At 43.7% G+C, this 12,013-nt stretch overlaps 1 protein-coding gene across 2 annotated transcripts in view; it reads right to left on the bottom strand.

The window, feature by feature from the left end:
- GSR (glutathione-disulfide reductase) overlaps positions 1–12,013 on the bottom strand; it is a 51,454-nt gene that overhangs the window by 37,784 nt on the left and 1,657 nt on the right. The gene's annotated exons all lie outside the window — the stretch shown is intronic.

The following is a 12,013-nucleotide window of genomic DNA, read 5'->3' as shown; positions in this document are numbered from 1 at the left end:
ACACCACATCATTATGGAGGTTCCCAGGCAAGGGGTTGAATTGGAGCTGTAGCCGCTGGCCCACGCCACAGCCACAGCCACACCAGATCCAAGCCATGTCTGTGACCTACACCACAGCTCACGGCAATGCCAGATCCTTAACCCACTGAGTGAGGCCAGGGGTCAAACCTACTCCTCATGGATACTAGTTGAATTCATTTCCACTGAGCCATGACAGGAACTCCCTGGAAACATTGCTATAGGGAAATTATTGTACATCGAGCCTATGGAATACTCTGCAGCTGTTAAAAGGGATACAGTAGATTTCTATACACTGTTACAGAAAGAGTTCTATGACAATATTAAGTGACAAAAAAGAAAGTTACAGAACATTCAAATTTGCATTTGCATATATTTGCAAATGCAAACATACTTTTAAAACAGTTTTGAGCAAATACTCCATATTATTAATGGTAGTCATCTCTGGAAAGGGAGAAAACTTTCATATTTTACTCTATGTACTTTTTATGTCATTTATTACTTACGTACTTCATTTACACAATGAAATAAACCAAAATAATTTTTTTTCTGGGTAATGGAATTTTCTGGGGAGTGGTAGATGAGTGATTCTTTGATCTCTTGTCTATTTTCAGTTATCTTCTTTAATATAGTTATTTTTCTTGCTAGACATAAGTTAAATGTTTATAAGCTCTGCTGATCATGACCATAAGGAACTAGGCTGGCTCTCTTGGTCTCAGAGAACAGAAGTCTGGTGCCAAGGAATGACTGACTGATTTATTTTTTAGAAGTTTCTGCCTTTTTGGTTGCTAAATTTTTAAATTTGTAATCATTCATTCATTCAGAAGCAGGAACTGAGGGCTCACTCACTAGTGCCAAGGATTCTGCAAAGCAAAACACTTAAAGGACTCAGTTCCTGCTCTCATGGAGTCTGTGGTCTTGACCAGAAAGAGGCACTCAGCTTATCCAAGATGCTGACTCAAGTGGAGGCAACAGAATCACTACATTCCTTAAAACTGCAGTCTTGGGCTGGAAACCAAAGGAGGTGGTAGAAAACCACAAGCTTAGGGGTCCAGAGAATCTGTATTCCAACACAGCACACTTTGGGCCCTGGGGCTATCTATGGCTGAATGGAAGCCCAAGACCTTGAAATACTCCTCCTATTTCGGCAGCTCCCAGTGATATGCCTCCAAGGGCTTCACAGGCTTCTGCTGGTTTTAGAAACACTTGAGTGCCAACACTAGTAATGATCAGATGCTGCTCTGACTTGGAAGGGAAGAAAAGAATTCGCTACCTGCAAAGCTGAGGGAGTCAGGGTTGAAAAGCTCTGTGCAGCGGAGCCTGCATCAGGTTGTCAGAGAGATAGAGCACAGGCCTAGCATCAGACAGACATAAGTTTGAATCCCAACTCTTCCACTTCCTGGCAGTTGGTGGGTATAAGTGTCTAAATCCCTCTGAGCTCAGTTTCCTATAGCATGGGAAGGGTAATACTCATAGGACAGAGGTTTTGAGATTGGTCTTAGGGGGAAACTCTGGACAACAAAGCAGCCATAAAAGTGTCACCATGAGCTACAGATCTGCTCCAGCCCGGACTTGTCACCACCTCAGAACACTGTCAGACATTTCTGTTTAATCTTTGGCCGGCTAAAGATTAAACCTAACACCTGGAAGTGACTCCAACCACCATCCCATGACTATGTGACCCCTGCCCTATAAAACTGAACTCTCCCTAAACGGGGGCGTGGGGGGGGGCAGCTGAGTTCTCCTTTCTCAGTGCTCTTGGCCATCTTTTCTGATCAGTAAAACCTGCTTGGGACTTCACTGCTCCAGCTGACTGCCTTTACTTCTCTCCTGCGTGCTAACATTTGGACAAAATGTATACAAAGCACCTATTTTCCAATTCATAATGGGTCTGACAGTGCCACTGACCCCTCTGAAATATTGCTGCAGTCCACTGGATCCCTGGGAGTTCCTGTCGTGGCTCAGTAGAAACAAATCTGACTAGGATCCATGAGGACACAGGTTCGATCCCTGGCCTTCCTCAGTGAGTTAAGGATCTGGCGTTGCCATGAGCTGTGGTGTACGTCGCAGACATGGCTCGGATCCTGAGTTGCTGTGGCTGTGGTGTAGGCTGGAGCTGCAACTCCAATTCGACCCCTACGTGGGAACTTCCATATGCCACGGGTGCGGCCATAAAAAGCAAGAGAAAAAAAATTGTTGCTCTAGGGCATCCAGGGAACTCAGCCATGTGAGACAAGCTCTTCTAGAATGTCAGTTTCCTCTAGCACCTGACAGCCACTGAATGATACTCGGCTCTCTGTCTCTTGCTCCCCATCCTTTAAAGAAAATGGATCTGGGATCCCACACCCTTTTTAATAGCTTCATGTTGTAATATCCAGTGAATAAATTATTAATTATGGGAGTAAATGATTATTAATTGCTGTCTCCACTTACAAATGTGAATGGTCAATAGCATTTCTATAAAATTTCTTCAATTGCACACTACCAGAAAAATTCTCTGATACTACTTGTTCAAGAGACCTTTTACAGGAGTTCCCTTAGTGGCTTAGGGGTTAATGAACCAAACTAGGATCCATGAGAATGCAGGTTCGATCCCTGGCCTCGCTCAGTGGGTTAAGGATCTGGCATTGCCATGAGCTGTGGTGTAGGTTATATACGTGGCTCGGGTCCTGTGTTGCTGTGGCTGTGGTGTAGGTTGGTAGTTGTAACTCCAATTCAACCCCTAGCCTGGGAACTTCCATATGCCTCAGGTACGACCCTAAAAAGCAAAAAAAAAAAGACACCTTTTACAAAGAAACAGGAACTCAGTGATTAAGAGGCAGCCTTTCTTCTTCTGGCCCTGCAGATTTAGTGGGTTCTGAAGCAGATGGCAAAGTAATATTATTACTAAGGCTGGTGCAAAGGATTAAACAACCAACAAGGTAAATCAAAACACAAATTTCAACAACAGGATATGCCTGCCTCAACTAACCCCACCTGTTCTGATCACTCCTTTCTTGGCACTTATGAACATAGGCGTGCCACATTTTATGAAACTCTCAACCCACAAAACTATTAAGATAATTTTGTTTGGGGGAGATTCTTGTCAAGCTGAAAGAACTGAGGGCAGGGCTCCGCAAAGTGCAATCTCCTTTTAGCAGATGTAAATTTTAAAAATGCACTGTTGGGACTTTCAGTAGTGGCTCAGCAGTAACAAACCCAACTAATATCCATGAGGCGGCAGATTTAATCCGTGGCCTAGTTCAGTGGGTTAAGGATCTGTCACTGCCATGAGCTGAGGTGTAGGTTGCAGATGCAGCTTAGATCCCAAATTGCTGTGGCTGTGGTGTATGCTGGCAGCTACAGCTCGGATTCGACCCCTGGGAACTTCCACATGCCATGGGTATGGCCCTAAAAAGACAAAAATAAATAATTTTTTAAAAAATGCATCATTCAATCCTGCTGTATATCACGGGGAACTATATCTAATCACTTGTGAGAGAACATGATGGAGGATAATGTGAAAAAAAGAATGTACATATATGTGTAACTGGGTCACTCTGCTGTACAGCAGAAATTGACAGAACATTGTAAATCAAGTATAATAAAAAAATTAAAATGAATAAGTAAGACATGTTCAACCTTCAGACATACTCAAATAAGTGACTAAAAAGGCAAAAAAAATAATAATAATGAGTGAAATAAACCAGTTACAGATAAATACTGCATGATTCCACTTACATAAGGTATCTCAAATAGTCAAATTCATAGAGTCAGAGAGTGGAATGGTGGTTGCCTGGGAGGGAGGGTGCAATGGACAACTCCTAATCAGGAGGCTCAAAATCTCAGGTAAGCTGGATAAATTAGACAAAGCTGTTGTACAATGCTGTACCTACAGTCAATAATACCATACTGTGTGCTTAAAAATTTAAGTGGGTAGGTTTCATGTTATGTGTTCTTACCACTGGGAGGGCGGGGGGGAATGTTCAGCCTACTGGGGACATAGACATCGTAATATCGGGGTACACGCTATCACCGCCATGATTTACACTTTGCTGAGTAACTGTTTTCAGCCTAGATGAATACAAACAACTCTCTACCAAGTGGCCTTTCTCTTAGGCCTCTTTTAAAACTCCCAGTTCTGGAGTTCACATTGTGGCTCAACGGTAACAAACCCTGCTAGTATCCATGAGGATGCAGGTTTGATCCCTGGACTCAATCAGTGGGTTAAGGATCCGGCGCTACCATGAGCTGTGGTGTAGGTTGCAGATGCAGACTGGATCCAGTGTTGCTGTTGCTATGGCTGTGGTGTAGGCCAACAGCTGCTGCTCTGATTTGACCCTTAGCCTGGTAACCTCTATATGCTGCAGGTGCAGCCTTAAAAATTAATAAATAAATAAGACCCCTGGTTCTCCTACAGGCCTCTCCAACTGTGTAGGGCACCGTTCCCAGTGACATTCATGGTCAAGAAGACTTTTGCTAGGTACAAACTCACAGTTACACTATAAATAAGTCATGCGGATGTGATGCACAACATGGTGACTCATTACCTGCAGGAGTTCCTGTTGTGGCTCAGTGGTTAACAAATCCGACTAGGAACCATGAAGTTGCAGGTTCGATCCCCGGCCTTGCTCAGTGGGTTGGGGATCCGGCATTGCCGTGAGCTGTGGTGTAGGTCACAGACGTGGCTCGGATCTGGCGTGGCTGTGGCGTAGGCCGGTGGCTACAGCTCCAATTCGACCCCTAGCCTGGGAACCTCCATATGCCCCGGGAGCGGCTCAAGAAATGGCAAAAGGACAAAAATAAATAAATAAATAACACTACTGCATATTTGAAAACTGCTAAGAGGGTAGATCTTAAAAAGTTCTCATCACAAGAAAAATTTGTAACTATGTATGGGGAGAGATGTTGACCACATTTATGGTGGGGCTCATTTTGTAACATATACAAACATCAAATCATTATGCTGCACACCCAAAAGTAACACAATGTTATATGTCACATAAACCTCAATTTGAATTAAAAAAAAAAAAAAGTTCTGGAGTTCTGGTCGTAGCTCAGTGGTTAACGAATCTGACTAGGAACCAGGAGGTTGCAGGCTTGATCCCTGGCTATGCTCAGTGGGTTAAGGATCTGGCGTTGCTGTGAGCTGTGGTGTGGGTCACGGGTGCGGCTTGGATCTGGCATGGTTGTGGCTGTTGCATAGGCTGGCGGCTACAGCTCCGATTAGACCCCTAGCCTGGGAACCTCCACATGCCGCAGGTGTGGCCCTAGAAAAGACAAAAAAGTTTTGTCCTGTGATCAACCCTTACTAACCAATCCTCACTGGCAAGAACCTCACGCCTACACCACAAGAACCAGGTTAGTCTTTATCATGGAATCAGTACACTCAGCAAGAATGGGAGCCCATGCTCCCACAGGCCCTGGGGCAAAGTGAACAGTAAGCCAGAAAGAAATTTTTCCTCAAGCTGACTCTTTCCACATCTGTGTGGGCAGAGAACTGAACCGCAGAGACAAAGCTCCCAGGAGACTCTAATTCACCTTGGCTTTGGGCATCGGTGCATTTCCCTCTCATTATCCTTGATCATGAGAGAAGCATATACAGGCAGACCTTGAAGACAGGGCATTTTGGGCTCCAGACCACTAAAATAAAGTGAATATCGAAAAAGAGTCACACAATTTTTTTTTTGGGGGGGTCTTTTGAGGACCAAACCCAAGGCATATGGAGATTCCCAGGCTAGGGATCTAATCAGAGCTGTAGCCGCTGGCCTACGCCACAGCCACAGCAACGCAGGATCCGAGCCACGTCTGCGACCTACACCACAGCTCATGGCAATGCTGGATCCTTAACCCAATGAGCAAGGCCAGGGATCAAACCCAAAATCTCATGGTTCCTAGTCAGATTTGTTTCTGCTGAGCCACGACGGGAACTCCATTTTTTTTTTTTTTTTTTTTTTTTTTTTGTCTTTTTAGGGCTGAACCCAAGGCATATGGAAGGTCCTTCCTGGGCTAGGGGTCAAACTGGAGCTGCAAGTGCCTGGCTATGCCACAGCCACAGCCACATCAGTCCCGAGTCACATCTGCAAACTACACCATAGCTCACGGCAATGCCGGATCCTTAACTCACTGAGTGGGGCCAGGGATCGAACCCGCATCCTCATGGATACAAGTTGGGTTTGTTTCTACTGAGTCAAAACGGGAACTCCACAAGAGTCACACAATTTTTTTCGTTTCCTAGTGCATATAAAAGTTTTATTTACACTATGCTGTAATCTATTAAGTGTGTAATAGCATTATGTCCAAGAAAATGCACATGCCTTTTAAGAAACACTTTTTTTTTTGGTCTTTTTGCCTTTTCTAGGGCTGCTCCCGTGGCATATGGAGGTTCCCATACTAGGGGTCTAATTGGAGCTATAGTTGCTGGCATACACCACAGCCACAGCAACACGGGATCCAAGCCGTGTCTGTGACCTACACCACAGCTTACGGCAACACCAGATCCTTAATCCACTCAGCGAGGCTAGGGATCGAACCCGCAACCTCATGGTTCCAAGTTGGATTCATTAACCACTGAACCATAATGGGAACTCCAGGTAACACTTTATTGCTAAAAAATGCTAACACCTTCAGCAAGTCGTAGAAGTAACATCAAAGGTCACTGATGAAGACCACCATAACATAGTAATAATGAAAAAGTTTGCGATATTGTGAGAACTACAAAAATGGGACACAGAGACATGAAGTGAGCAAATGTTATTGGAAAAATGGAGCCAAAAGAGTTACTCAATGCCGCGTTGCCACAGACCTTCAATTTATAAAACATGCAGTATCTGCAAAGTGCTTTATAAAACGAGTTATGCCTGTATTTACCTTTTGGAGACTGCAAAAACTCATCTCAAAAATTATTTCACGTGCAGCTCCCATTGTGGCTCATTGGAAATGAACCTGACTAGTAACCATAAGGACACAGGTTTAATCCCTGGCCCCACTCAGTGGGTTAAGTAAGGATCTGGCACTGCCGTGAGCTGTGGTGTAGGTCACAGACGCAGCTCGGATTCCTGCATTGCTAAGGCTGTGGCGTAGGCCTGCAGCTACAGCTCTGATTAGACCCTTTGGAACATCCATATGCCTTGGTTCACCCCTAAAAAGACAAAAAAAAAAATTATCTCATGTATTTTTCTGCCCTCAGAAATGACTTAATCATAGCAGGCAATCAAAGATTACTTTTTTTTGTCTTTTTAGGGCCACACCCGTGGCATATGGAGGTTCCCAGGCTAGGGGTCCAATCAGGGCTGTAGCCGCTGGCCTACACCAGAGCGACAGCAACGCCAGATCCAAGCCGCATCTGCGACCTACACCACAGCTCATAGCAATGCTGGATCCTTAACCCACTGACCAGGACCAGGGATTGAACCCGAGTCCTCATGGATGCTAGTTGGGTTTGTTAACCACTGAGCCAGTGACCTACACCACAGCTCACAGCAATGCTGGATCCTTAACCCACTGACCAGGACCAGGGATTGAACCCGAGTCCTCATGGATGCTAGTTGGGTTTGTTAACCACTGAGCCAGTGACCTACACCACAGCTCACAGCAACGCTGGATCCTTAACCCCCTGAGGAAGGCCAGGGATTGAACCTGCAACCTCATGGTTCCTAGTCAGATTCATTTCCACTGCACCACGATGGGAACTCCAGTTTCCCAGTTTTTTTGTTTGTTTTTAGCTTTTAGGGCCACACCAGTGGCATATGGAGTTTCCCAGGCCAGGGATTGAACCTGCATCTTCATGAATGCTAGTCAGATTCATTAACCTCTGATCCATAATGGGAACTCCCAGTTTCCCAGTTTTAAGGTCTAACGTAATACTACTATTTCAGTTTTTTGCCCAATGCAGAAAAATAAAGACTAATTTAAGAGTAAAATCATGTTATTAGAGCTATAGATGACTCCTTTTTTTTTTTTTTTGCTTTTTAGGGCACATGGAAGTGTCCAGGCTAAGGTTCGAACCAGAGCTGCAGATGCTGGTCTACACCACAGCCACAGCAACACCAGATCTGAGCCGTGTCTGCAACCTACACCACAGCTCATGACAACGCTGGATCCTTGACCCACTGAGCAAGGCCATGGATTGAACCTGTGTCCTCATGAATAATATTTGGGTTCATTACTACCGAGTCAAAACTACTGAGCCACTACGTGAACTCCCTAGAGCTACAAATGACTCTTGACCTAGTTATCCATAGAAATTCAATAGGAGTACTGGCTCCCATTGCTTTTTTCACTTTGAACTTGAGAGGATCAGAATACATTACCCCGAAATATGCTACTTTGGCATAAGGATTATTTTGAGGTTAAGACAATGAAGAAACAGCAGACACAAGAGGAACGCTGCTCCACCTCTTTCTGCCTAAAAGCAAAACTGACCTGTATAACTGTAGGTTCACCAGATTTACCCTAATGTTTCCAGAAGGTTAAAGTCTTTGCATAGTTCCCACTTCCCATGAAGCTGCCACTGCTATGTTTGGCTCATGTAAACCAGAATAAGAATGGGGCTCTTTAAAAATACACAGGCTGGAAGTTCCCTTCATGGCTCAGGAACCCGACTAGGATCCATGAGGATGCAGGTTCTATCCCAGGCATCACTCAGTGGGTTAAGGATCCTATGTTGCTGTGAACTGTGGTGTAGGTCACAGACGCAGCTAGGATCCTGTGTTTCTGTGGCCGTGGCATAGGCCAGCAGCTGTAGCTCTGATCCCACCGCTAGCCTAGGAACCTCCATATGCCACAGATGCAGCCCTAAAGAGCAAAAAATAAAAAAAATTAAAATACACCTGTTGGGGCTTCCCTCCAGATCTGCTAAACACGTGGCAAATTCTAAACCAAGTGTTTTTACTTTTTTTGGCCACACCCACAGCATGTGGAAATCCTGAGCCAGAGATCAAACCCACACCACAGCAGCAACTCAAGCTGCTGGAGTGACAACACCAGATGTTGAACCCGCTGTGCCACAAGAGAACTTCCTAAACAGAGTGTTTTTAAAGTAAATGATGTCTTGTTCCTAAGAGGCAGGAGTAAGAAGGTTCCTACACTGCAGTTGAGAATAATGCTTAACAATGTTCATTAAGTTATAAATTATCCCACACAACTACACCAAGCTATGGTTTCTGATGGCTGGGTGGCTAATTCCATAGGTTATTCTACTCCTGGTTTGTTTTCAACCACATTTTTTTTCCTTTGTCTTTTTTAGGGCCGAATCCTCAGCTTATGGGGGTTCCCAAGCTAGGGGTCAAATCGGAGCTGCAGCCACCGGCCTACACCACAGCCACACCAACTCAGGATCCAAGCCGTGTCTGTGACCTATACCACAGCTCACAGCAATGCAAGATCCTAACCCACTGAGCAAGGCCAGGGATCAAACCCTCGAATTCATGGATAACAGTCAGGTTTGTTAACCACTGAGCCACGATGGGAACTCCTGTTTTCAACCACATTTTAGTTGCCACTCAATTTGTTCCTTGGTAAAAATGAGGGTCCTGGGTTAGAACAAACACTGCCTAAATTTCTGTAAGGATCTGAATCCGATCCTTAATGAAATGAAAGCAATGGGGCCCATGCAGTGTTTCATAATGCTAAGTATTTGATTTAAGGAATTGTCCTTTACTTCAAATTATAAGCTTCCTACTTTTTAGTCAAAGAAAAATTCTTGATAAAAATGATAGTGACAGAAGAATTTTTCAACAGTCATAACTCTAGAGACGTTAATTCAGCAAGCTTACGTTAGTGCACCCTATTAAAAAGAAACAAAACAAAACTATAATCAGATTGGATTAGTAGATCTCCAAAAATCACTTCCAACCCTATCACTGCTTGAGTCTAAACTTGCATGGAGAAAGGCTAAAAACAAAAACTTGTAATTTTCTTATTCGTTAAAAACACTGCATGGAAAATTGAGAAACTACAGATAACAAGTACAATGTAAGCTCCATGAAGATGGGGGTTTTTATCTGCTTTGTTTGCTGCAGTGACCCCATCATCTACGAATATACCTATATAGGAATTCCCATTGTGGCTGAGTAGGTTAAGAACCCAACACAGTCTCAGTGAGGATTCAGGTTCAAGCCCTGGCCTGGCTCAGCAGATTAAGGATTTGGTGTTGCCATAAGCTGGCATAGGTCACAGATGCAGCTTGGATCTGGTGTTGCCATGGTTGTGGTGTAGGCTGGAAGCTGCAGCTCTGATTCAGCCCCTAGCCTGGGAACTTACGTATGCCATAGGTGCAGCTGTAAAAAGGAAAAAACAGAAAAATTTTGAAAGTAAATTAAAATGTACCTATATACCTGGCATATTAATGAGTGAGCAAATAATAGTAAAACAATTAAAAACAAAACATAACCCCACTCCCTGGAAATAACCACTGCTACCAGAAGGCTTTAATTTGAAACTTCCATGTAAATTCATTCACGACAACTTAAAAAACTTATCAAGATTTACAATCAACATATTTTATCTAGGGAAAAAAAATTGATTGGAGTCAATAGTAAAGAAACTTCTGTTTGACTTTCCCAAGGACTCTCTCAAGACTATCATGATGATAAAACCACTTTTACTGTGTCACTCACCTGTCCCAAACAATTCCGCAGTTCACTGTGCTTCCAGAAACTCTCCATTTTGACTACTACCTGGCTATTGGCTTCCATCCCTCATAGGAGACTCCCTCTGTGCCAATCAAATTGAATTACATGATATGCCCTGTCTCTGTGCCTCTGCCCCTGATGTTCCCTGTCAAAAAAGTGATATTCATCCAGCTCAAGTTCATAAAGATACCATCTCCTTCATCAGCCATCTAATATGGCCAGACAGAAGTGATAGTTATAATTCTTCTCTCAATGACAGTAATTCGTTATTATCCACAGCAATTAATACAGACTGCCCCACTCTGGGGTTGACTGTCTACATTCTGTTCTCCCATCATGTTATAAATTTCCTGAGGGAAGGGATCTTAGTCTTACAAATGTTGATATCTACCCTCTCCTCTCTGCCAGCCCCAATCCAAACACTTAGCATTTAGAGAATTAAGGACACAAACTAATGAAGTGCTTTGTTCAGAATGCCTCAAGTGTCCCCATACCTGCTTAGAAATCTCTGCACATAAGAAGTTTATTATCACACCAGTGGACAGCCCAGATAACTAGAAACCTGGAACAAATCTCAACTCAGGTCTTATCAATTAGTTATATCTTCTGATATTCAACGCATACCACGCCCTTCCTCGCAGTTCAAAACCAAAATGGAGTTGAAGAGCCCAAATGGAATGTCATAAAAATGTTAGAGGATTTTCCCCAAGAGATCAATGTTTACTAAAAAATAAAAGTTGCTGCAGCAGAATGAGATAAGCAAGACCATGCACTATAAGGAAGCAGGAAATGGCTGATTCTCCTGAGCTTTTCTTTGCCCGCATTCTCCTCTGGGAAGCAGTTTATCTCATAATGTTAACGTATTCACATTTCTAGCAGGAACCTAAGAACAGGGTGAACCCCTTCTTGACTAGTATCAGTGGAACTAGGCAATGACCATGGATGCCACAAACTGATTATGACATACATGGGGAAGGAGGAAAACAGAGGAAAGTAGAGAGGGACAAAGACAAGAGGTTGTCAAGTGATCTCACCAGTTGTGGGGGGTGGGGCACACTTAGTGGTATCCCTCCACCTGCCTTCTGCAGAGACAGACTTCTAAGAGTCTGTCTAAAGTGTCAAGGTGTTAAGTTGATAATTAACAGTCTTTTCTTTCCTCGTTCCTACTTTCATTTTGAACTTAAAAACCGAGCACTGGACACTAGAGTCAGCCCTTTCACAGCTGTTAATTGTGAGCTTAATTCACATACGGTTACAGAGTAAGGTCTTTGTTAAGTGGTAAGAGATTGCAAACATATGAACATGTCTGCCCTTAAGGGGACATGTAGTGTAATTTAAGCATCCACCCCCACAGGAACGCATCCCCAGTGCCAGGTTACTTT

The sequence above is a fragment of the Sus scrofa genome, chromosome 15 (assembly GCF_054392235.1).
Source record: "Sus scrofa isolate SSC_HxYL_T2T_F1_AM1 chromosome 15, Sscrofa_HxYL_maternal_Yorkshire_Landrace_v2.0, whole genome shotgun sequence".
Taxonomy (NCBI): domain Eukaryota; kingdom Metazoa; phylum Chordata; class Mammalia; order Artiodactyla; family Suidae; genus Sus; species Sus scrofa.
Note: the sequence above shows the minus strand (reverse complement) of the source record. Positions and strands in the feature narration are given on the sequence as shown.